We start from the raw sequence: 27,383 nt of genomic DNA, 5'->3' as shown, positions 1-27,383 counted from the left end.
GAATGCTCCTCAGAAGCGAGGATGGTGAGACTTTGTCACATACTTTGGACATGTTATCAGGAGGGACCAGTCCCTGGAGAAGGACATGCTTGGTAAAGTAGAGGGTCAGCAAAAAAAAAGGAAGAGCCTCAATGAGATAGATTGACACAGTGGCTTCAACAATGGGCTCAAACATAGCAATGATTGTGAGGATGGCGCAGGACTGGGCAGTGTTGCGTTCTGTTGTACATAGGGTTGCTATGAGTCTGAACCAACTCGACGGCACCCAACAACAACAACAACAAGGTAATTGTGCTTTTACATTTTTAAATACCCTATAGCCCTTGCCTAGCACCATGATCTACATATAGATGTTACTTGAAAAATATTATTAAATGAATGATTCAATTAATTAAATAGTAATTAAGGCTGTGGCAGTGCATATTTTCTTTTTATGCATCTCAATAATATAAAAAATGTAGAGGCCAATCCAGTACAGCCTCTGGAAAGAATGTCAATCAGCACACTTTAAGTACAGACAGATTTTGTCAAACATCATCAAAAACTTTCCAAAATTATTTATATTCCTCAACCCAGTTAATTCAACTTCTGGTAGCCTATCCTAAGGAAAACATTTAGAATTTTAAAAGATCTATGCACAATGATATTTATCACTGGAGTTTAATAATAATGATAATGATAATAAAGGAAAAATATGAAAATATCCACATAGAAAGGAATGATTAAACCAATTATGATACATCAGTTGATGTTATATTATGGAACCACAAAAATTCACTTTTTAGAAAATGTTTACACAACTTAAATATATAGATGATATATACCTAAATATTTAGACGATAGATGCCAAACATGTAAAAATGCTTAGACAGTGGGGAAAAGTACAATACAATAGTAAGAGTGATGGTTTGTGATAGAATATGACTAATGTTTTATTTATCTTTCCAGTTTTCTATCCTTTGCAAAATTTTCTGAAGAAAAAGAAAAAAAACCAATAAAAATCCATTTCAATGTGCATAAGCCCAGATGGGTAGAGTGTCTTTTTCCAGCAAGTCAGATCACTTAGAGTTGTGTTCTCTTACCTACATGGAATCGCACAAACGAAAATCAACTTAAAATTGAAGGAGGGAATGTTAATACAAGTTACCTCTGCCATAGGTACTTAAAAAAGAAAAATTAGAAGATAAGTCTTTAGGGAGTTATGTGTTCTCTTTCCCTTCATTAGGATAGAGACTAATAAAGTAAGTCTATTCCATTAACTGTGCCTCTTGTGATCAGAAGAGTGTCTCTTTCCTTGAATGAGACTAAATAAACATTGACAAATTCTTACTACCAAATCCTACTTTTAAATTAGTCACAGAACATTTTATTGCCTTATTTCAGAGAAGTTATACTATAATTGGGTGAGCATATTAGTTTCCTAGCGCTGCCACAACCAAGTACTCAAAACTGAGTATCTAACAATGGAGATTTATTTTTTCACAGTTCTGAATGTCAGAAGCCCAGTCCAAAATCAAGATGTCCACAGGGCCTACTCCCTTTGAAGACCATAGGGCAGAATCCTTTCTTGCCTCTTCCAGCTTCTGGCAACCACAGCTATTCCTTGGTCTTTATTTTTACTTGGAGCCCTGGTGGCATGGTGGTTAAGAGCTTGGCTGCTAATCAAAAGGTTGGAAGTTCAAATCTACCAGCCACTCTTTGAGGCTGTTTTACTCAGGTTTTTTGGTTTGTCTTCACATAGCCTTCTCTCTGTCGGTGTCTTCTTTTCTTCTGTCTCTTATGGGAGCATATGTCATTTAATTAGGGCCTACCTGGGTGATCTGGGATGATCTGTCAAGATCCTTAACTTAATTACACTTGCAAAGACCTTTTTCCAAATAAGGTCACTTTCACAGGTTCCAGGGATTAGAACATGGGCATATCTTTTTTTTTTTTTTTTGGCTACAATTTAACCCACTACAGTGGATTGCATTCTTGTTTTAACAGCGTATAAAAGGGAAGTATGACTCTTCATATTGTTTCAACCCTGTAGGAGAAAAGTACTCTCACAATATGAAACGAGGAGCTAGATCATCTGTGCAGGACCTACAAAAGGCAATGCGCAAGTCAGAATTAGTCCGTTACTCACCTCCAAGCTGTTTAAATGAAAGCTACAATCATACTAGGGGGGCTGAAGTAATTGGAGAAGAGGAATTTCATTCTGAAAGAGTTAGGGTTGTCAGTGTGATGAGGGAGGGGAGAGGGATGTCTCTTCCCCTTCAAGTCATTGGTTCAAAGTCTGGTATCAAACCCATGCCTAAAAAATAAAAATGCTAGAGATGATAACAATAGAACTTGTTGCTCTGAAGACAAAGTGAAGAGATATGTCCTCCCAGGAACGGGCTGCCACAACTTCTAGAGTTACATTGAGCTTCTTGTGAGTCCTATATGAACTCTTCAGAAGGAATACAGATTGGATCATTTTGCAGAGACTCCTCACAAGAGACTTCCCACTAAGATAAGGGTTTTATAACACATGGGGAACTTCAGGAAACTCAGAGCTAAGGGAGCTGGCATCTTCCATATCCAGACAACTGCAGGAGAGAAATGCCTTGATAAAAGTGTCACGATTCCTAAGAACCTACAGAAGCACCCAATGAGAGACAGAATAAGCATTTGGAAGCTACCATAGCCATAGGGTACCAGATAGGAATTTAACTCTTCAGGAAGACTCCTCTGTTCCTTATTCCTCTACTTTCATCCACTGCAGACCTGGAGGTAGTAGATGCAGCTTTTAATGAGAAAGAGTAGAAGAGGGAGATTATAGGAGGTTAGATACACTATCTTCCCCAACTGCAGATACCCTCAGGCCTGAAATAGTCTAAACTGGAGGGGAGGGAGGAGTTTTAATTAGATGAGAATTATGAATTAGGATATTTTTAGATTTATTATTATCTGAAAGAGACTGGATACATCACTGGATTTTTTTTTTTTTTAATTAAAACCATTGTACTTGTAAATATATCTATCAGACAACTTTTGCCAGTTCAACTTTTACAGGTGTACAACTTACTGACAGCAATTGCAATAATCAGCTGCGCAACTCTACCCCCTAATCAAAGCTAAAAACCCCATGGGATTTAGTTCCTTGGTTTGGAGGTTTAGGGTTATGGTTTCATGGAACGTCATAGTTAATTGGCCTAATAATGTGTTTAGTGCTTCTGTTCTATCTCTTAGTTCATTATGCAGTACCTGGGGTCTTAAAATTTTGCAAGCAGCCATCCAACGCATGACAATTGGTCTCAATTTGCCTGGAGCAATAGAAGACGAGGAAGAGTCAGAAATAAGAAGATGATATGGAATGTGTGTCTAATTGCCTCCATGAACAGCTATTTCCTTTGCCATGAGACTAGAACTGGATGGTGCCCAGTTACCGTTAATGAACATTTTGATCAAAGATTCTATAGAGGAATCCTGATCAAAAGGGGGAAAATGTAGAACAGAATTTAAAATTCTCATGGACTCCACACTTTTGGAGACTTAAAGATTGGATGAACCCCTGAAACTATTGCCCTGAGATGATCTTTTAAACTTAAACCAAAAATATCCACAGAAATCTTCTTAAAACCAAACAATAGTTTAGCTTAAGTAGTAAAAAATGTTTGCCTTGAGCATTATGCTCTTTTAAGAGCTGTCTGTATGGGATAGAAATCTTAGGGGACACTGAGTTTATATTTAATGAGGAAGAAACAACTCAGAAAACGAGGGTGAGAATGGTTGTACAACTCAAAGAATGTAATCAATGTCACTGAATTGTACATGTAGAAATGGTTGAATTGGTGTATGTTTTGCTGTGTATATTCCCAACAACAAAATAAATTTTTTAAAAAAGAACCATTGGACTTTTAAAAATTATTATTATGTTGTAGTGACTAAATAATGCAGGTGTTGGTAAACATTTTCTGTGAAGGGTTAAATAATAAATACTTTAGATTTTATGAGCCTCAGGGTTTCTGTCACAACTACTCAGCTCTGCGATTATAGGCAGAAAGCAGACAAAGAGAATATCAAAAAGAAAAGAAAGGCACAGCATAGCTATGTTCTAATAAAACTTTATTTATGGGCCACTGAAATTTGAATTACATTTAATTTTCACTTCACAAAATATTATCTTCTTGTGATTTCTTTTCAACCTTTTAAATATGTAAAACTCATTCTTTGATTACAGGTCTTACAAAAACAAAGAGCAGCCCAAATCTGGCCCAAGGGCAACTTCCTCAACCCCTGGGATAACCATTAGCCCTGCCTAAGATTTTATCAAAATCAGGAAGGGATAGTGGGGGGCAGGGCAGGGGGAGGTTTCTGCTCGCACAGTTCACAGTCAAGCTTGTTAAAAGAAAGACCGTATAGTTTTTTTAGTTTGTTTTGTTTTGTGTTAGTTCCCAAAGTTATACATACACTAGTTATTCTGAATATGTTTTTGAGTTTCTTGTGGTTTCTTTGATGGAGAAATGAAAGAATTTAAATTTATCAGAAGCATATTTATAAACCATATTTTAGTGTGCTATTTCTGAAAATAGCTGTACTAATTTTGTGTTAATTTTTTGTATTCATTTATATTCTCTTCAATTTCAAAATGTGTGTGGTTTCTAATACTACATATTCTAATTCTAGACATCTACATAAGGTCCACTGATTCAAACCTTTAATAAATTAAAAGTTAAATAAAAGTAGGATCAACCTTTGTATCCAATAAGAATTGTATAGTGATTTTGCTAGTAGAATAATCATTGAAAACCCCAGGAGCCAAATGTTGTAGGGTGTTCACTCTTACAGCTGCTTTTGAGGGTAGAGGAAGACAAAGGAATCAATTGGTCTCCCAATCCATTACCGTATATAAAATTTGTATTCTAGGAGAGTTCCAGGAGGAATTCAAACAGGGAACTTTTCCACTGTAAATTTTTAAAGATGCTGGAGACAGAGAGAGAGAAATTTGAAGACTATGCACTTTGTGCCTCACATCTTCAATAAATTCCCACTTTCTGTATGCACACTTGCAGCTTCAGTCATTCTGCCATGGAAGATTGCTGGGGTTTCCCCACACTCAGTACTGCAATGCCATGCTTCATTTATGCAACATTCTCTACAAATGTCATTTTTTTTTCCCACATAAACTTCCCAAACAATATACTTTAAAGGCCAAATTATGCTATTGTAACCGTATCTAATAAAAATCTGTTGAAAGTGTGTCTGATGCTTCTTCGTTCTCTCAAATACAGTAAAGCTTAATTTTAAATTAATCATTAACTACAACCCAGACATTTGATTGCTGAATGATTCTAATATATAGTGATTTGATCAGGGTCCATTGAGGTAAAAAGATTTGTTTTTTCCTAAATTAAAGACCTAGAATGTTATAGTTCCTGCATTCATTTTATTTTTTTGATCTAACAATGTATACATCAGTGCTAGGATTGTGCCTGGTAGTTTCAGCATATCTCTCTTTCTTCCTAAACTTCTGCCTCTCCTCTTTTAGCAGACCAGGAAATGAGAAAAGATTGCTAAAACTAATACATAAAATAAAGTTAGAGTATAGCTTTATTATATAATAATATTTATATAGATATGTTTTACCAAGTCTTATGGCATCACCCTTGTTATATAAACTTGGTAACTATTATTCCAGCTACTGAAAGACATTTTTAGCTTTCTTCTAGGTTTAGAGCTATGTGCATTCTATATAATTTAGAAGTTTTCTGGAATTCTGAATGTTATATCAGTGGTTGGTGGCATACAGAATCTTATTCAGCTTCCTCACACCACCCTATCAACATAAATTAAACTAAAAAGACAAAAATATTATTCTACTTTTAACAAGTTTCAAAAGGTGCATAATCATGTATGAAAATATTTAAATTATCTCAATCCCATAATAAAGAGCAAAAGATTTACATTTCCAATAAAAAGATAAAATTTGCATATTATCCTATAAATACAGTATGGGTTAAAATCTACATACTGTTAGGGCAAAAAAAAATGGTACAGATTTTTTTCAATTTTTGTTAAAATAAATTATAGTTATATCTGTGTCCAAATAGTTTTGTAAAATTGAAAAAAAAAAGTAATTCACAGATAATTTCTTCTACTTGAAATTAAAGAGACCATTTGTCTAACAGTTTCCAACCTAACATTTATTATTTATTGATCAGTATATTAACTGTTTGAGCATTAGATATAAAATGGCCTTTAAAGCTCAATAAATTTTGTTATGCCTGCAATTGAGCTACTCCCATTAAGTAGTCAATAATTTCAGTAGTGAAGAATAATTAGGGGGATTCATTAGCTAGTCAGTGCAGCTAGAACATTCCAAGAGCCATACAATAACATTGCATAAATTTTTATTGCATTCCACAGTTACCTAAAATGTAAGTAGATATTTCAGAGGGTTTCTACTAGAATAGGTCTTCTAACATAAGAAGAGTTCCATTTTCTGCTTTGGTTTTCATTAAATGAACCATTTATTTTTGAAAGCTTTTACTCTACTGTGCATTTTAGGTTTTGATTCTCAAAATAACTTACTGGCATAATATTGTAAACTCATGCCTACAAGTTGCTAGTATTCCATGTTGGAAAAATAAAATCAGCAGGTTTAAAAAAGTAAGATTGTTTAATCTGATTGTGCACGTGTATATATGAGTTCTATGGAAAGAAAAACAAGTAGTCTTTGTACCAGAGCTTCAATTTTCATTTAATGAAAAGAGTTAGTGGTATTTAATTGCCATTACTTAACATTTAACTAACAAATGACTGTTTATTCAGTATAATGATGAGCTATTTGACCTTTTTCTTCTATAAGATAAATATGTTCAAATTTCAAGTGCATTTGTAGAAATAGAAACTTTAAAAAAAGTAGCTTTTGTTTTTATAAGTTATCATGGTTTCTCCCTAGTTTTACCTTTGAATATTCACTTGTACTCTATGATTTTCCCCTCATTGTGCTGGTTATTAAGCTATTAGTTTTTAGCTTCAAATCCACCCTGCTGCGCTTAGCTTTGTGAGGATGAGGCTGGGACTCTGAGAAATACGTTTCTCAATTGCCAACTGGCTTGCTGTTAGATTTTGCTAGAGGGAGATGTGGGGTCTGGAAGAGGGAGAGGAAATTTACTCCTCTTGTTTGCTTCTTGTTCCTGTCAGCATTCCTCCAGCAATAATGCTTTATCCAGGCAGTGACAGTTTGCTCCACTTTGCAGCTTTAGTTCCACACTAGCAGAGCTAGCATCATGGTGCTAACTCAGAAAACACAGCTGTAGTTGGTTGGTGCCCTCTTGTCAGAGGTCTGAGTCCCAGGTGTTCAGGGGCTGTCATTTGAGCTACTCAGGTACCAGCACCAACTGAGCAGTGCCCTCTCCTCAGAGGTCTGGGGCCCAGAACTGTGGATGGGGCCTCTCTTCCAAGTCCTAGACTGTAGTCCATTCCAGACCTCTTCTCTTTGATTTTCCCAGCCCTAAGTACAGTAACTGCTTCAGTCAGTTATTATACCGCTGTGGTACCCTCAGTGTTTTCCACTTGCTTTTTCAGTTTTCCAATACCTGCAAACAAGTACTTATATTAAAATAAGTTGAAAGCCTATAGTATAATAAGGGAGTCCCTGAGTGGTGCAAATGGTTATGCTCTTGATTAATAACAAAAAGGTTGGTGGTTCAAACCCATCCAGAGACACTTCGGAAGACAGGTCTGGTAATCTGCTTCCAAAAGGTCACAACCTTGAAAACCTTATGGAGCAGTTCTACTACGCACACACGGGATCATCACGAGTTGGAATCCACTCAACGCAACTAATAACAATAACAACATAATAAAATAATGCTTACTTTAAGAAAATGAAAACAGTTTTGTGCTTGCCGTGCAAAAGAAGGCCTGCTGACACACTACAGGGGAGGTCAGCACAACTGGACTAAACCAAAGCTAGGAAGTTTCCTGAATACAGTCAAACACTTTGAGAGACAGAGTAGCAGGGGCGGGGGTCTGGGGACCATGATTTCAGGGGATATCTAGGTCAATTGGCATAACAAAGCTTATCAAGAAAATGTTCTGCATCCTACTTTGGTGAGTGGCGTCTGGGATCTGAAAAGCTTGCAAGTGGCCATCAAACATACAACAACTGGTCCCAACCACCTGGAGTAAAGGAGAATGAAGAACACCAAAGACACAAGGAAAGTAGTAACCCAAAAGACAGAAAGGGCCACATAAACCGGAGACTTCATTAGCCTGAGACCAGAAGAACTAGATGGTGCCCGGCTACCACCAATGACCGCCCAGACAGGGAACACAATAGAGAGTCCCTGATGGAGCAGCAGAAAGATGGGGTACAGAACTCAAATTCTAGTAAGAAGACCAGACTTAATGGTCTGACTGAGACTGGAGGAACCCTGGAAAGCATGGCCCCTGGATTCTCTATCAGCCCAGAAATAAAACAATTTCCAAGGTTAACTCTTCAGACAGGGATTGGACTGGACCTGGGACATAAAGTGATACTTCTGAGGAGTGTGTCTCTTAGCTCAAGTAGATACAAGAGACTAAACGGGCAGCTTCTGTCCGGAGGTGAGATGGGAAGACAGAGAGGGTTAGGAGCTGGTGGAAGGGACATGGGGAATCAGGAGTGGAAAAGAGGAGTCTGCTGTCGCAGTATGGGGAGAGAAATTAGGGTCACATAAGGATGTATGTATAAATTTTTATATTGGAAACTAACTTGAAATGTAAACTTCATTTAAACTACAACAGTAAACCACGCAGTATCCCCTTTTTTAAAAAAAAAAAAAGAAGGCTGCTGAATAAATTGTGGATTTTGATTTTCTTTTGGGGGCTTTTACAGGCAAAGCAATAGTATGCAAGGGACACTGGTTCAATACTCATTCAGTAGTTCTGTGATAAGTTCCTGGCCATCTCTGACTGCTCTCCAACCCATACAAGAATGTGCTTACATACTTAACAAGGTTTTCTGTAGGTATTTTTGTCATGTGGGATGATACCTAATCACCCAATAAGTTATGCTTTTTAGATGATATACATCTGAATTAAATCAAGGTGTTCTTACAAGCCAGCACGTGTGCCATTTGACAGATTACCAATTCAGGTACTTATCATAATAAATGTTAGAAGCAACATTAATTTTAAGTCCTACTGAGCTACATACAGCAATTGCAAGTTATGGAAATAGTTCAAGCTTTATAGGCTTGCAAAATGGAAAGTAGTCAGAGTTCTGGGCATGTGTTTTTTAGAGGGATTTTCCAAATAGTTCTGCATTGGAAAATGGCATCAGAATCCATGTAATCCCACTTACCTAAACATGTTCAAAATAGAAGCTAAATGTTTATATACGACAACGCAAAATATAGTGATTTCATGTCTAGCTGACCCAAAGAACATCTGTAGTATTATCGTTTCTTGATCATCAAATTACACTAAATTTAAAAATAAAATAGTAAGGTGAATTATTATCACCAATTCCTAATATACCAATATATGAGGACTTTTTTATTGTTATTAAAAGATTTAGAACATGTCAGTGCTCTGAGTCAAGAGTTTAATTCTGGACATGGAAAAAGACAAAGGTGTTTTGTTTTGTTAATTTAATTGAAAAGGGAATGGAGATATAAGAAAACTTGTAAATTCAAAGGACGAAGGAGACATAGTTCTTAAATCTTGGTCTGCACTGGGTCAATTTAGTGCTGGTGTAAAAACAGTGAATAAAACAAAACTGTTTTCCTTACAGAATTTATATTCTAATGCAGAGGGAGAAAGAAATACGCACTATATAAACAATAAATAAACAAGTGAGTGAAAAAAAAGGGAAAAAAGCAGGTAATTGAGATAAAGAATAATGAGGTGATGGCCTTGGGAAAGATGTTAGCCCTTTGGTGACCTTATTATTTTCTGCTTTGAATTTTTTTTTTTTTTTTAATACCGTGTGTTTTCATTAAAGTATGCTGAGTCATGGGGTATGTTTAAACTTTTGGTTGGTAATATGGATTTTGAGAAATAAATTCCTGGGACTACATGGTTATCACTGAACTTTTTGCATTCTCAAGCCTGCTGATTGATGGGCGACTGTCTGTCCCACTGAACCTTGGTTGCTGAAAATATGATGGGTTCCTTCCATTAGGTTACATGAGGAACCTCTGGTTTTCCAAATATGACACACACACACACACACACACACACACACACACACACACACACAATCAAGCCCACCAGCGTTTCCTAATTATCTCACAGGAAACCATAACTATGCTTATAAGGCTTATCTAGGAGTACAAAAGCCAAAAGAGACAAAATTTTTTATTATTCAATCACAATTCCTGGTTGCACTACCTTATTTGCAAGCCTCATACTCCAGGTATTTTGCTTCGACTAAAATTTCTTTCACCTTTCGCTGTTACTGCAAGTCCCCAAAGAAAGACAACAAACAACTCCAGCAGGAAAAGTATACTCGCAAAGAACTCCAGAGGCATAAAAAGTGGCTGGGATACTGTATGTCCACGAGTCACCAAATGGTTAGAAAGGATCTTCAGAGAAAGTCCTTCTGAGTTTAAATTTGGGCCAGGTGGTGGAAGATGAAAGCCACCAGGCCTAAACTTGAGGAGTTAGTGACCAGAGCTATAACTGAAGGTAAAAAATTTCAAATAACTGCTTCCCCACTAAACTAGATCAATCAGGAGTCATTTTTTCCTATGATAAACAACAGTATCAGCGTACTGCGGTTGTGGATGACTTCACCAAGGGAGAGTACTAATGTGATCAAAGAAGGGTTCCTGCAAAACGTCAACAGATAAGGAATAAATGTAGGAAAGTGATACTAAGACAGAGTGGCCATAGAGATAGAATTAACACATTCATGAAGTGTGCTAATCGTCCACTCACCGCAGGAGGGAGATTTAAAGGGGTTAGGAGCTACAGTTTCAAATGTCCCAGTGGAACCACTAATCATAAAGCAAGCTTGCCATAACATTAATTAGAAAATGGTATTATTGATTTAAAGGTTACCTTCAGTTGTGTACTCTCACTTCTGCAAATAGTTGGTTCAGTCAATCCATGTTATTCTTTTCTGTTGCCGCTGTTAATGAAGCAATACCTTCTTACCTGAATTTAGTCATTAAAGCTGTCTCATATTCAGAGTGATACCTGAAAGGATATTCACCAAATGGCTAATGGTGGTTTTGTTGTTTGACTTTGTTTTTCTGAGGTGTATTATTGATTTTTAACTGTCCTGTGTTTCTTGAATTTGTTTTTTACAATGATCATATATTATCAAGAAAAATAAGAAAGCTGAGAAAAAAAGTGTTTTACAAAAATAACTAAAACAGGAAAGAGCATGTTATGTCATGTCTTTTGTCATAGACATACAAATTCCACATAAAATAATGTATTGTGAGTATTCTATTAACAGTCAGTATTTGACAGTTCAGTTTTCCAAACTAGAACATCTGCATTCTAGATAGTACACTGTTCATTTTTGAGATATAATTAACATGAAATAAAATTGACAAATCTTATTGTTCAATTCAATGAGTTTTGACAAATGCATGTGCCTGTGTAACCAACATCCTAATTAAGCTATTACACGTGATCAAGGCTCTGAAACTCCCCCTCATGCCATTATCATAATAGCTATCACACTAAGTTAGTTTTTTCCTATATTTGGATTTAATATAATTGAAATCACTCTGTATTCCTCTGTGTCTGGCTTTATTTACTTAACATAATGTTTTATATCCTTCCCTTCCTGTTGTTGAGTATTCACCAGTACATTCTTTTTTTTATTTTTGAGTATATTCAATGGAATGACTATAACACAGTTTGTTTACCATTCTTTTGTTGTTGGACATTTGGGTTGTTTCCGACTTTTGACTATTATGAATAAAGCTGCTATGAACTTTTGTGCAAGTTTTTGTGAGGAACATATGTTTTCATCCTTTTCAGGTAAATATCAAAAGTTGAAGCACTAGATTACAGGGTAGATGTACATTCAACTTTATAAGAAATATGCAAGCAGTTCTCCAAAGCTCTTGACAAGTTTACATTCCCATTAGCAATTATGAAAGCTCCTGTTGGTAGAACTTTTACTAGTATTTGTGGTGTCAGTTTTTTTTTTTTGTTTGTTTGTTTTTGCTTGCTTGTTTGTCATTATACTGAGTTCGAAGTGATATTGTGATTTTAATATGCATTTCCTTGATGGTTATTAATGCTGATACTATTTTTTCATGTGATTATTCTCCCACTTAAATCTTCCCTTTGTAAAGTATCTATTCAAGTCTTTTGGCTATTTTAGGGATTGTTCACCTTTTTATTGTTAATTTATGGGAGTTCTTATGTATTCCAGATACAAGTTCTTTGTTTGATATAGATGAATGAAATTTTTTTTCCCAATTTGCGGCTTGTTTATTCATTTCCTTAATGGCATCTTTTTATGATAAGAAGATTTTAATTTTGATAAAGTCCATTGTTTCATTTTTTGTTTTATGGTTTATACTTTTGGGGTTCTGTGCAAAATATTTTTCTTACCCTAAGGTTATGAAGATATTCGTCTGTGCTTTGTTCTAGTTTTATGCTTCTGGGCTTTATGTTTAGATCTATAATCCACCTCAAATTAATCGGAGGGTATGAGCTTCAATAGTCATTCTCCCTCCCTCCCCACTGGCCCAACTGGGATATCCAGTTGTTCCAGGCACATTTGTTAAAAACGCAGCTTTTTCTCCATTGAATTTCCATTTCATTTTTCATGAAAATGAATAGACTCTATATATGTAGGTTTATTTTTGAACTCTTTATTCTGTTCCATTGACGTATTTATATGCTTACCTATATGCTAATGTCATGCTGTTTTGATTAGTATATCTGTGTATTAAGTCTTGAGTTCAGGTAATATAAGTTCTCTCATTTTATAATTCTTTTGCATTATTGTGGCTGTCTTAGATTCTTCTCATCTCCATATAAAAGTTGGAATCATTTTGTCTATTTCTTCAAAGAATTTTGCTGGAATTATGATAGGGATTATGGTTGGGTCTATAAATCAATTTGGGGACATTAACAATATAGAGTCTCCAAATCCATGAATATGGTATCTCTGCTTTTATTTAGGTTATAATCTTTGCAATGTTTTGTAGGTGTAGTATAGAGATCTCACACTTTTTTCATTAGATTCATTACTACTCGACAGATGTTTCTTCATGTTACTGTTAAAGCATATTTTAAAAGCATAATTTTAATTTAAGCATTATGTTTATTGCTAGTATGTATATAAAATAATTGTCCTTTATATTAACCTTGTACCCCGTACCCTTCCTAACTTCACTTCTTATTTCTAGTAGTTGGTAAATTCGTTTAAATTTTCTATGCATGCAATCATAACATCTGTGATAAATGGCAGTTTTGCTTCTTCTTTTAATTCTTTTTATTTCTCATTCTTGCTTAACTGCAAGCAGAAGAGATAACCTAGACTTATTGTACATATTACAGGAAAAAAGATTTAATATTTCACAATTAATTAAGGTATCACTTGAAGGTTTTGTATAGATATTCTTTATCAGAATGAGGAAGTTCCTTTCTATTTTAAGTTGGCTGAGATAATTTTCATATTATAAAGAGATGCCCTTTCTTTAACCACTGAAATTATAAATGATTTTTCTCTTTCATTCTGTTAATGAGGTCTATTACATTGATTTATGTTGAATTTGGTGTATGAACCCTTCTTGGTTATGATGTATTATTCATTTCATATATTTCTTGATCCAACTCATAATATTTTGTTAAGGATTTTGACACATGTGTTCATAAGTCCCTATAATTACTTTTCTTATAATATCTTTGTCAAGTTCCAGTATCAGTACTATGTTGGCCTCATAAAATAAGCTGCGAAGTGACTGCACTTATTTTGAATCCAATAACCAAAGTAGTTATGACTATCCAAATAATGCCTCTTTTTGGAATAGTATCTCTTTAAGAAAACTTCTATAATCATAATTAACAACACTTCAGAACTATTCCAACACACTGATATTAGTTATTTTGAAAACTTTAGCTTGAAATGAAATAATTCCAGGTTCACAAAACCATAATTTCATTGACTGCATCTTCACATTACCCTCTTTGAATGTTGGGGTGGCCAGTTGTCTTCAGGGTGAAAATCTTATTGAACAAAGTAGAACATTCTGAATTGTAAAACTCACTTGGAATTGCAAATCTGTCTCTGCTTAAGGGAGGCAAACACTTGCAGAGCACGTGCTCCTAGTCAGTAACGTAGACCATATGAGCATCAAATGTGGCCCTCTAAAGTTAATTTGAAAAGAGACCTCCCCAAATGTGATATCCAAGAGATGAGAGGGAAATGACAGGTCTGTTCAACAGTAGTTAGTTCATCTCAAGGAGTCATTCAAGGTTTATCTAGAATCTGGACATTATATTATATCATCTACATACCATAGATACCATCACAGTAGAGAAAACATTAGAATTGAGATTTGAGCCAGAAACTGCCCAGTATTGTGATTTAATTACTTAAAATAATAATGCGAGCACATTTGAGGCCTTTAAACAGGAAAATATTTTCAGGAGCATGGTCTGCTCTGTTTTATTTCTCTTTAAAATGAGTGTATTAACAATGACAGATGAAGCAGGGTCTGCAGGAGATGTGCCAGAGGTGTGGTGACAGCCTGGTATTCACAATGGATGCACTGGTGTGCCTCAGGCATCTGTTTTATATACTCTGCATCTTGAAAACTACTAATACAGTAATGTTCCTTACATTTTGCTTAGTACTATAAGATGAATGTATTCCACCTGAAATTTAAGGTGGAACAGCCATTTATATAAATGGAATGCCAGAATTCCAAATAAGGGACGTTTTTAGCAAAGATCAAACCACTTCCATTAGCAGGGACAAATGTGTTGCAGTTTTTCTTCTCTAATTCCCTAATGCCATGTTTATGACTGATTCGCTAGAATCATTTATACTAAATTCATTTTCTAGCTAATAGGACTCAGATATTACCCACAAAATAAGAATATCTACGTTAGCTAAATTTTTGTAATACATATAATTTACAACAAGGCAGAAGCAAGAGTGCAGCATCACTTATAATTAAGATGGTAGGGTTAGATATTTCCTAAGGAATAATCTGTTATTAACTCATAACTTTAGGTAACATGCCTGTAATCCAGGCTTATAGCATCGTGAGAACGGGAGAGATTTACTCAAAAAAAATGGAAACAAGAGAGTTTAGAAAAGACCAAAAGTGACTGCCCAGCAGAGAAAATGCCTTGGAGATATAAGGGAGATGGTGAGGAAACTCTACAGAGATATAAGAAAGAGAAAAGAAGTGGTAATATCTCCTTGTTTCTCTTCCCTTCCAAATTACATGGTATGAGTGATACATTTTAAAAAATCTCAGGAGCTGAGCACACAACTGAGGCTATATTCCACCCAGGGTATAAAGGAACTTGATTCGAGGATTACAAAACAGATACTTGGGAATATAAATCAAGGAGTTACCATGTTCCAAGGCTCAGCTGAGCAAAATGACAGACATGTATGTGTTAGGATTAGGGCATATTGACCTCTGTGAGAACATATTAACTTGATATTTATTATTTAGTATTTATACAATAATTACATATCCTTTTGGATAGTAAACATATTTAAGTGTGCCTTCTACACTTCAAATATTCTTAAAATTGTTAACATAAGGTAATAAATACCAGTATCAGTATCAGTTGCCATGGAGTCAATTTGGACTCTGTGAGTCCATGTGTATCAGAGTACAACTGTGGTCCATAGGGTTTTCAATGGCTGACTTTTCAGAATTATATTCTCAAGTCTTTCTTTCGAGGTGCCTTTGTGTGGACTTGAATCTCCAACCTTTCAGTTAGGAGTCAACAGCGTTAGCTCTTTGCACCACCCAAGGACTCCAATAGGCAAATAGCCAAACCTGAAAGAAATACAGAGTGCTGCACGTGTGAAATAAATCAATGGGTTTCAAAAGGCCCAAACTGATCTATTTCTTAAAATTGATGTTACCATCATTTGGGTCTTCTTGTATTAAATTTCAAAAGATAAATGCATTTGATGTTTTACTTCCAAATTCATAATGAACTAATTTAGCCCTTAAAAAAAGGTATTATTATCTGCTAGAAAGTTGGTCTGGTGACAGCTTACAGAGCCATTTCTGGAAGCAGAACTGCATTTATGTATATTTATCTATATAATCACTGACTTTAGGACATAAAGAATATGCAGGTGGAGTTTTGTTTTTGTTTTTTATTTTCCCTAATAGGTGTGTTGGAGCCCTGGTGGCACAGTGGTTAAGAGCTCAGGCTGCTAACCAAAAGGTCAGCAGTTCGAATCCACCAGCTGCTCCTTGGAAACCCTATGGGGCAGTTCTACTCTATCCTATAGGGTCTCTATGAGTCAGAATCAACTTGATGGCAATGGGTTTGATTTTGGTTTAAAGGTGTGTTAAATTTAACTTAGCTGATTCCAGTCTCTTTCCTGCTCTCATTTGCAATTTCAAGCTGACATTAATGATTCAACTGTGTCCTTGAAACCATATGTTCTTGAAAAATTCATTTGCCCTTACCATTCATGACTTTGTCCTTCATTAAGACTGTACTGCAAACAGTTGCTTGGTATGAGGTTATTATAATCTATACGTATCTAATGTAACCTATTCCAAAGAAAGATGATCCAACAGAATGCAGAAATTATTGAACAATAACATTAATATCACACACAAGTAAAATTTTGCTGAGGATTATTCAAAAGCAGTTGCAGCAGTACATCAATAGGGAACTGCCAGAAATTCAAGCTTGGTTCAGAAGAGGACATGCAACAAGGGATATCACTGCTGATGTCAGATGGATCTTGGCTGAAAGCAGAGAATACAAGAAAGACGTTTATCTGTGTTTTATTGACTATGCAAAGGCATTCGACTGTGTGAATCATAACAAATTATAGATAACATTGCAAAGAATGGGAATTCCAGAACACTTAACTGCGCTCATGAGGAAGCTGTACATACAGCAAGAGGTATTCTTTCAAATAGAACAAGAGGATACTGGGTGGTTTAAAGTCAGGAAAGGTGTGCATCAGGGTTGTATCATTTCACCACACTTATTCAATCTGTATGCTGAGCAGATAATCTGAGAAAATGGACTGTATGAAGAACAGGGCTTCGGGATTGGAGGAAGACTAATTAACAACCTGCACTATGCAGATGACACAACCTTGCTTGCTGAAGTGAAGAAGACTTGAAGCGCTTACTGATGAAGATCAAAGACTACAGCCTTCAGTATGGATTACACCTCAGCATAAAGAAAACAAAAATCCTCACAACTGGACCAATAAGCAAAATCATGATAAACGGAAGAAAGATTGAAGTTGTCGAAGATTTCATTTTGCTGGATCCACAAACGATGCCCATGGAAGCAACAGTCAAGAAATCAAACGATACAGTGCATTGGGCAAATCTGCTGCAAAACACCTCTTTAAAGTGTTAAAAAGCCAAGATGTCACTCTAAGGACTAAGGTGTGCCTGATCCAAACCACAGTGTTTTCAATAGCCTCATATGCATGTGAAACCTGGAATGAATAAGGAAGACTGAAGAAGAATTGACGCCTTTGAATTATGATGTTGACGAAGAATATTGAATATAACATAGGCTGTGAGAAGAATGAACAAATCTGTCTTGGAAGAAGTACAGCCAGAATGCTCCTTAGAAGCAAGGATGCGAGACTTCGTCTCACATACTTTGGACTTGTTATCAGGAGGGATCGGTCCTTGGAGAAGGCCATCATGCTTGGTAAATTAAAAGGTCGGGAAAAAGAAAGGAAGCCCCTCAACGAGATGGATTGACACAGTGGCTGCAACAATGGGTTTAAGCATAACAACAATTATGAAGATGGTGCAGGACCAGGCAGTGATTTGTTCTGTTGTACATAGGGTCGCTGTGGGTCAGAACTGACTTGATGGCACCTAACAACAGCAACAAATATGTATATTGAAGATAAATGTCTTTGTTTTTCCTAGTCTTCTCATTTCCATGAAGAGAATTATTCTCTAAATACTTCTGACCTATTTCCCCATCCCTATTTCTCTTCATAGGTGGTTGGTTAATAGCTCCATTTTTTCATGCATTTTTGTAGCTACATCATCCCACCCTTACTCTGGACTTAGCTATGAGACTTGCTTTGCTATATAGACAATGGCACAGTAGTAAATGTAATGTTAGAGTTTTCAAAAGCATTTGCATAATTCTACTTGTCTCTTAAACAATTTGGCTTGCTTGTTTGGTTGTTCTTGTGCCTCTGTCACACCATGAGACTATGCTTAGATTAACCTGCTTAAGAGATATAGGAGTCTCAAGGAGCAGAGCCAAATCTTGCGAATTGTCCCAGTCACCCCAGCAATCCCAAACAGGGCCATCCTCGATCCATCGATACACAAACACCAGAGATGTGAGGGAATCCAGTTGACACCAAAAGAACTCCCTAGCTGAGCCCCATCTATATTGCCAACGCTTGATGGCTAAATACATACTTATTGTTTTGCATCCCTGAGCTTTGGAATAGTTGGTTACAAAATATTGTTGTGAGAACAGATAACTGATACACCATGGAAGAAAAGTGAGCTACTTGGTTGATGATGACTGCCATTAATCATCTTCGTCAAGCTAAGGAATCTAACCAATAGAGTTTCTTATCTCAAAAAGATTTCCTGTGGTTTTTTAAGCTTGTTTTTGTTTTGCTTATTCACTGACAGCAGTAGGAGGCTGTGCTCTTGGGTTATTCTAAAAGCTTAGGAAACTCACTTTGACATTCACACTAAACTATATTTTCCAGTCTATCCTGTTTCAACAATAAACATGATGTTTTCTTTCTCCATCTGCTAACTCTTGTCTTATATCTCTTTTGGTCCAAACCCAGGAAAGGAAGATTGAGTGGACCTCGTCAATAACAACAATTAAGACAAAAGAAAGAATTGAATTTTAACAAAAATCTAGGTCATGAAAATATTAATGTAATATAAAAGAATAAGTAGAAATGTTAGAGCAGAGTAACGTACTGCTATGCAAAAACAAAATGTTTCTTTTGGCTTTAACAGACCATAAAACAAAAGGGCAGAACTCTGGAGTCTTGTTTCGTGCTCCAATTTTATAGAGGAGGAAACTGAAACCAAAAGATCTCACAGGGCGTGAGTAATGTCACATAATGAGTTTAGTGTAAAAATTGACACCAGAACTTTAATTTTCAGGTGACTGTGTTCTAGGGAAGCAGTGAGATACTATGGAAAGAGAAAGGAATCTGATATCAGAAGACATAGAATTAGTTTTAACATCTCTACTTAATACATTGTTTTGGGCCAGTCACTAGAATGCTTTATGCCTCAGTTTTCTTTTATGCAAAATGTAGGTAGTAGTAACAGTCATTACTATCTTAAATATTTGCATGAATATTATTTAGGTAATAATATATCATGTTGCATAAATTTAGTTTAATTAATTCTAACATTTATTATAAGTCAATATGTGCCAGGCATTATACTAAATGTTGAAGATACAAAAATTGTCTCAGGGAATTTAGAGTCTAGTGGGAGAGAAAGATAATAAATAATCAAAATATAGTGATAGCATGCTAAGATAGAGATATGCAAAGAAGGGGGTGCTATGGGAGCATAGAAGTATTCAGTTCAAGTAAAATGATAAGCTTAGTTAGTTCCAGATAAAATAATTCATAGATGATACATTAAAATTGTTGTTGTGTGCCGTCGAGTTAATTCCAATTCATGATGACTCTATAAGACAAAGTAGAATTGCCCCATAAGGTTTCCTAGGCTGAGGTCTTTATGGGAGCAGATCAAAAGTTCTTTTCTCCTACAGAGAGGTTAGTGGATTCCAACTGCTAATCTTTTGATTATCAGCTGAGTGCTTAACCATTGTGCCACCAGAGCTCCTAAATTAAAATTAGCCAGGTGAAAAATACACAGTCCAATCATTCCAGGCAGATGGACTGAATAAGGCAATGAAGCATGTCAGAAGATGGAATGTGTTGAACTCTACTGAGTAAAAATTTACATCCCTAAATCATAAGAGTGGGAAGAGGTGAAACTATCAGTAAGCAAGAGTCAAGTAATGGATTTGAACATTAGAGAGTCATTGAAGAGTTTTTTTTTTTAGCAGGGGAATTACGTGGCTTGATTTACATTTCACTTAGAATGTTCTAGCTGTGTTGGCAGGATGACCACCAATCTAGGGGAGAAAAGATACAGATCTAAACCATGGCAATGTAGTATGGATGGAAAGGAAATGCCATATTAGAGAAATTCAATATATTCAGTAAATGTTTATTTTATTATCCTTCTCATTATAGCACATTCTTTTTTTTTTCTTATATAAAAATTTAATGAGTAGTGATGGCTCTAAGAACATGTTTTTTCACTGATATTTTTTACTAGACTTTTCTGCTCACTCATATGATCTGCTTATTATGATGAACAAAATGTTTTTCTGTTTTTTGTTTAGGACTTGGCTGGAATGAAATAAAATTGCTTCACTCATCTTGTCCAAAAAGAATGTTGAAATCAGTAATTTTTTTTTTCTGTATAGAGAGCTAGAAATACAATATGCCAATATATCCTGGGCAAGACAATAATGCTAGAACAGTTTCCAAAAAGATAATTGACTCAGCATACTGTTGTGACTTATTCTGGCAATAAAATAACATTTCCCAACTTACCATAGCTTTCATACTTTAAATTCTGTTTTACGTACCTACAGCAGTAATGTGTGCAACCATGTAACACATTATGCAACATCCACAGGGACATAGGAGACACTATTATCCCCACACATACAAGGAGCAGTCCTCTGTGCAAACAACCAAGTAAGATTTCTCTTGCTTGTGCAGATAGTCTCATGAAGATTGCTCCTGCCCAAATATGTATCTCTGTGGAATCTGTAATGGGGCCTAAGATTTGATCACAAATAATTTATTTCTTTAGGTAAGTTACCCAAAATTTTCTGTTAACAGAAAATATTCTTGTAAGGTGTAATCATTCTAAGACTTTGCAAGTGTTCTCAAAATGCTATACTGAGAACATACTGTTCCATAACATGATGTAGGGGGTAATACTTGCCCATCATATATGGTTTTTTTTTATTTTAAGTGAAGAAAGGCACATACGACTTAAGTATTTGGTCTAAGATAGAACTCAGTTTCATCTTCCTAACGCAGTTAATTCTCTGTAATACTGACTTGTCAATGCAACATTTAGTTTAAGTATTGGTTTACCGATTGCAGAGAATGACAAGGTGGTATTCATGGAACTGGGGACTTGTCTGGACTCTTAGTTTTTCTATGACTTCTTTGCTTCCATTATCAACTGTCAAAATGAAGCCACATAGACCTTCTGGCATAACTACTCTCTCATTGCATTCCTGCATGCCTCGTAGATTAGAAGCCTCCAACACAGCCATTTAACCTTCTTGGTGGTCCTCTATATTAGGACCACAAAGTGTACTTGGATTAGTCCAATCTGGCTATGAGCCTTGTTTTCTGTCCACTACAATTTTTTTTCACATATTTTATTTCTTTTTATTTTTAGTTACAACTATAAAATTACTATCATAGATCTATTATAAGCGTACACATTAAGTATAAAATAATTAACAACTGTTAAAAATTTACATGAATGCTACCTTAAGTACCAGTGTACATATACAACATATTTAGCTTTTAAAAAGAGAGGAAGAGACACACGTTTCAACCAAATATTTCTTGATTCAATTGCAGAGCTTCTCCAAGGCGCCAAGCCACGGCTGAATAAAAAACGTATGCTGGGATTCTGTAATCCACTAACACTCTTAGACACATTATGAGTTGGAAAACAGTTAAAAAGCTATGTGGCTGGTATTTTTAAATGAGGTGGCTGCATCATTTCTACAAAGGTTAACGTTTTGTTTTGTTTTTCCTAGGACATAAGAGGATGATAAACCACATTTCATGAGCAATACCATTTTATAAGTAGTAAATACAACAGATACCTCATAGAAATAATTCATGAAATGCAACACTGAATTCCACCATGTTGCTCTAAATTGATACAACTTTTTAGTGATTATGTACAGAAAACTCATTTCACTTAAATTGCAGTAAATTTGATCTATTAACCCTATGTTTACCTTTAAACATATGCCTTGTAATAATTCTTATAAAGTACATTATCTTTAAAAATTATTATTCTTGATGTATTTTTCATCAAGGGTTATCTAAGCTAAAAGAATTAAGGCAAAATAGCTAACAACATGAAATCTACCTAATGGCTCTGCTTCTCTGGACATCAGCTACTTTCAACATCAGTATTCCAAAGAATGACTCATCCCAGAAATAACCAATATTTTGTTTGTTTGTTTGTTTTACTCAAACCAATGACATAATGCTGTTGCACTAAGGATCTTATATATAGTTTCTGTACTGTCTTACAAAGTATTGAGTTTATTTAAATTCTTCATGACTTTTTATGTATATTTCTCACCTCACCAGTTAAATCACTTCACTGCAAATGAAAGGCAACTTCAAAAAAAAACCTGACTTTGGGGAAAAATGTGAATTTGTTAAGTCACTGTATTTGTTTTCTACTGCTGCTATAATAATAACTTACCACAAATTTGGTGGCTTAAAACAACACAAATTTTTATCTTACAACTCTGAAGCTTAGCTGTCAGACATGGGTTTCTTTGGACTAAAGTCAATGTGTCATCAGGTTGTGTTCTTTCCAGGAGGCTCTAGGGAAGAATCAATTTTCTTGCCTTTTCCATCTTCTAGAGGTCACTCATATTCCTAGAGTTAAGACCCCATTCTTCCATCTTCAAAGACATTGTGTCGCATCTTTCTGACCATTCTTCAGTATTCATACACATCTCCCTCTGACTCTCCTCTTCTGCTTCCCTCTTTCATTTTTAAGGTTTTTTGTAATTAGGCCCACTGAATAATCCAGGAAAATCTCCCAATTTTAACATTAATTCCATCTGCAACCTTAATTCCTCTTTGCCATGTAACCTAACAAATTTACAGGTACTGAGGACTAGGTCTTGGATATCTTTGGGAAAGGGAAGTGGGACATTATCTCTAAGAAGTCCAGAGAAAAGAATTAGTTTCAAGCATAACTACATCCTTAAAACTCAAATGACTTCATCAAAACCAGGTTTCTCTCCTAATCTTTTGGGTCTCACCCCAGCTCTGTTTTCTTTAGCTTACCAAGATGGTAGACTAAAACAAATTGGTAGGTGGCAATTTGTATACTCATGTAATAATGAACCTGAGTACTTAAGAAAAACAAAAATCTTCAAGATTCAAACTTTCTAGACTCATGTTGTGCTCCCCACTGAACCTCTTGCTCCAGTCAGCCTAGACTTGTCACCCTACATGCGCCGTGTTCAGCCCTACTGCTCTCACTTATACTAGTTTTTCTCTCTGTTACCAATTCTAGAGTTTCTTCATGTCACTAAGTCTGTTTCCACATATGTTACAAAAGCAAATAACACCAGTCTAATTCTTAGTGTTGTTTTTAAAATAAATGTGCTTGAAAGCCGTTCTTATATTGTATTTAATGTTTCCACTTCTCACTTGAAACTTACAACGCTTTATATTTTAGTTATATTTTCAGTAAGTTTTTATGTTTATAAATTTTATCTACCAGTGTAGAACTTAAGCTCCTTTGAAGATGAGTATACACTTTGTGATTCCCACAATTCTTGGCAGTGTAATTTGTCCTTTCCAATGCACTGCAGTTTACCTGGAAGCAGATAACTAAATAAAAGTTGTAGTTATCATTGTAGCATACTTGATATAAAATAATTGTTACAACTTCCCCATTATTTTTTTTTAATGAGGGTAGTGTAGAAGCTATTAAATAGAAAAGCTATGAAAGACGCCTGGATGTGACATGCTCAATTCACTCTATGTGAGAGATATAATGCACCAAGCCACAAGAGAATATAAGGTTTTTTTTTTTCACTAAGTGTTGTTTTAATCTCAAATATTTGAGATAATGACTATCCATTACCTCAAGACCAATGTCTGTCTGCTGAACATAGTAAGATAAATGTGCATATCGAGCCGTCTTTACCTTTTTTCTTGCCATGCATTTAAGATATACGGTACATTTAGCGTGGGACATTTATCAAAAAAAAAAAAAAGGCAAGATTTCAAACACAATCAGTTTTAGACTTTGACTTGCCTCTTATTGGTGAAACTAGCATACGACTGCATTTTTGCAATCAATCAATTAGAAGGGAAATGATAATACTACTTTATATATATCGGTACTTTTCACTTAAAAGTCTTAAAGAGAATAAAACTTTTTGCAAATATGAATTAACGAAACTCTCAAAATGCTTCTATGAGTTAAATAAATATTATTTCAGTCATTTAAACATCTGCAATCTAATGGTTTTGACAGTTCAGTGACTTACTCAAGGCTACAGATTAAATCGAAGGCAGGGCCAAACTCTAGCTTAGCAGCTAGGCTGCCAGGTTTCCACCGTGTTGTTTGTTGTCTGTTACAAAGCAAGATTCACATTTTAGAAACAGAAGTGACACAGAGTTTTAATGTAAATAAAATTTATTTAAATTAATTTTATTTAATTTAAATAAAATTTATTTTTTGACTGCCTTAGCTTTTAAAGTTCTTGACGGCCCCAGTTCTTCCTTGTTCTGGATTTATTCTACAGGTTTCTAAGATGCCAAGTCACTCTACTCCTTGTTGGCTGCCATTTGTCTTTCCCGATTTCCCGCTAACCTCTTTGGATCCTTGAAAGCATGCCTACCTCTTCTCTTGTGTCCAATGCAGATTCTTCTAGAGCAAAGGAATTTACATCAAATGTGGATGAATTCCTTCTATTTTGGATGAGGGCTGTTGGGAGTTAAAAATTGAGAAAGAGTTGGCTGAAGCCCCTCTAGATTGTATACATCTTTCTCCCTCTTACAGCCCATGCCAACAAATATGTTTTCCTTTTCTTTTCTTTTAAATTTCCCTGCTGTGGTGTCCTGTTTATCATCTCTGCTCTCCGGATGAACTTTCCATTGCCGACATGAAGTACCGAGGTGTGCAGGACAAATGGGTTTACAGGAATTCAAAAGCTATGCATGTTTTAAGGAATAAAATAAGAGGATTATATGTAAATACATTCAAAAGGTAGCTAAAATTCTGGTAGATAACAATTAGAAGTTAATATAATGAAATTCAAGGGAGGAATACCTATCTTATGAGAAGTGCGAAACTCAGTGATTTAAATAATGATAAAATGATAGAAAAATTGTCTTGTGGTTATCGTATAATTGAATTCAGATAATCTACAATCATCAATTTTTTCACTTGGAGGAATATCTTAGGAATGTCATTAATGGTAATAAGCAACTAAGAATGGCAGTTTCCTTAACCTCTTTTTAAAATATTCTTGATATTGAAATCATTTCAGCAATGTGCTCATCCCAGCTCTTTCTGGATTTCTGCTATATAGACAGAGACCTCACCAGTGTCTACCGGGAAAGAAGAGGAAGCCAGGAATTGGTGGGATAGTAATAAGTGGCTTAACCTGACACCAAGGCTGACTTTCATGAAGAATGGCAGAATACAAAGCTAGTGTTCAAAGGGATGTGGTATATTTTGGATTATTCTGAGCCAGTATCAATATTTACAGGGAAATTATAACCTGGTGGATACAAATTGTAAGCCTTCATTTTTATATAGTAGCAAGGCTAAGAGTTAGCTGTGTGATAGTGTCTTAATTTAGCATGGCTAACTTGTTTGGTGCAAAAGCCAACCATTGTTAAGCATAGAAAGTGCAATGCTCCATTAATTAATCCTCTATTAGTGCATAACAAATTACTACAAATTTAGCAACTTTAAACAATACCCAATTATTATCTTGCTGTTCTTCAAGTTAGATGTCTGGGTATGGCATAACTGGATTCTCCGCTTAGGGTCACACAAGACTGAAATCAAGATGTTGGCTGGACTACACTTTCATCTGGCACTTGGGGTCCAAGCACATTCAGATTTTTAGAAGAATTCAAACGCTTGTAGTTGTAGGACTGAGATCCTCAGCTTCTAGAGGACATCTGTCATTCCCTGATACATGGCAATCTCCACATGATACTTTGCTTCTTTAGCAGATGAATGTTCTTTGCTAGCAGAAGAATGTTTCTGGCTTCAAATCGCTGACTTATTTTAAGGGCTCATATGATTAGGTCAGCTCCACCCAGAATAATCTCCCTTTTGACTAACTCAAAGTTAACTGATTAAAGACTTTAATTATATCTGAAAAATCATTTTTTTATATACCATAACATAATCGTGACAGTGATATCACATTGTTTTCATAGATCCTCAAGGGAAGAAGATTATACTGAATTTGAAAGCGAGAGATCAGTAATCTTGGGAACTATCTTAGATTTATGCCTATCACCTTCTACATATAGGAGGTCTAGAACTACTTGAGTTGGTCTTAAATAGGCATGCTGGTAAATGTTAGGGCTTCCATCCCAAAAGGGCTGGCTCTTAAAGACATCTTGAAAGTCACACATGGCAATTTGACTCACGTTTCATTGGCCAAAGAAGACATATGGCCACACCTAACTTCAAGGTGGTGAATGAGTACATTTCTACCATATACTCAAAAGCAGCAGGTAACACTTGTAACAGACCTAATAGCTATCACAGTAAAGTCATGCATCACTTAAGGTCCACAATATATTCGGTTATATGGGATAACTTTTGTTTCACTTCCAAATCAATACTTCTCCTTTGCCTCTTGCTTCTGCTATCACTAGCACTGGTTTGGCTGTGTTTGGAAGCCATGATGCACTTCATGGTAATATTTTCAAAAGAAAATTAAACAGAGAGATAATGCTACAACACTCAAGAGACGTGCAATACACAAGATTGGATGCTGCTGCCTACGAGTCAAAGCATACACTGTTATATGGTAAACTTTTTATCTGTAAGTAGGGAAAATTCACATCCAAATAATGATAGAAAGTACAGTATTGTCCATACATTGCCAGGAGCATAGGCTTTTATTATAACTATGAAGATGTATGTGTTATAGGTTATATATCTACTATGCCATTATATGCCTGGCAGCACAATCGCTTTGTATGCAAGAGATATGAGATACATGTGATGCATGTGAGAAGCTGTTGCATTTGCTACTTCTCATTATGTCCACTATGTCCCAGTTCTTCCACTGAGATTTCTGAGCTCTATTATAACCATGGAGCCCTGGTGGCTCAGCGGTTAAGAGCTCGGCTGCTAACCAAAAAAGTCAACAGTTCGAATCCACCAGCCAATCCT

At 35.6% G+C, this 27,383-nt stretch overlaps 1 pseudogene; it reads right to left on the bottom strand.

Moving 5' to 3' along the window:
* The window catches only part of LOC101356137 (CXADR-like membrane protein), a 38,593-nt pseudogene extending 14,423 nt beyond the window's left edge, over positions 1 to 24,170 (bottom strand).
* Between the last annotated feature and the right edge of the window lie 3,213 nt (positions 24,171 to 27,383).

Source organism: Trichechus manatus, unplaced genomic scaffold (assembly GCF_000243295.1).
Source record: "Trichechus manatus latirostris isolate Lorelei unplaced genomic scaffold, TriManLat1.0 scaffold00085, whole genome shotgun sequence".
Taxonomy (NCBI): domain Eukaryota; kingdom Metazoa; phylum Chordata; class Mammalia; order Sirenia; family Trichechidae; genus Trichechus; species Trichechus manatus.
The sequence above is the reverse complement of the archived record's forward strand: the minus strand, read 5'-3'. Positions and strand labels throughout refer to the sequence as shown.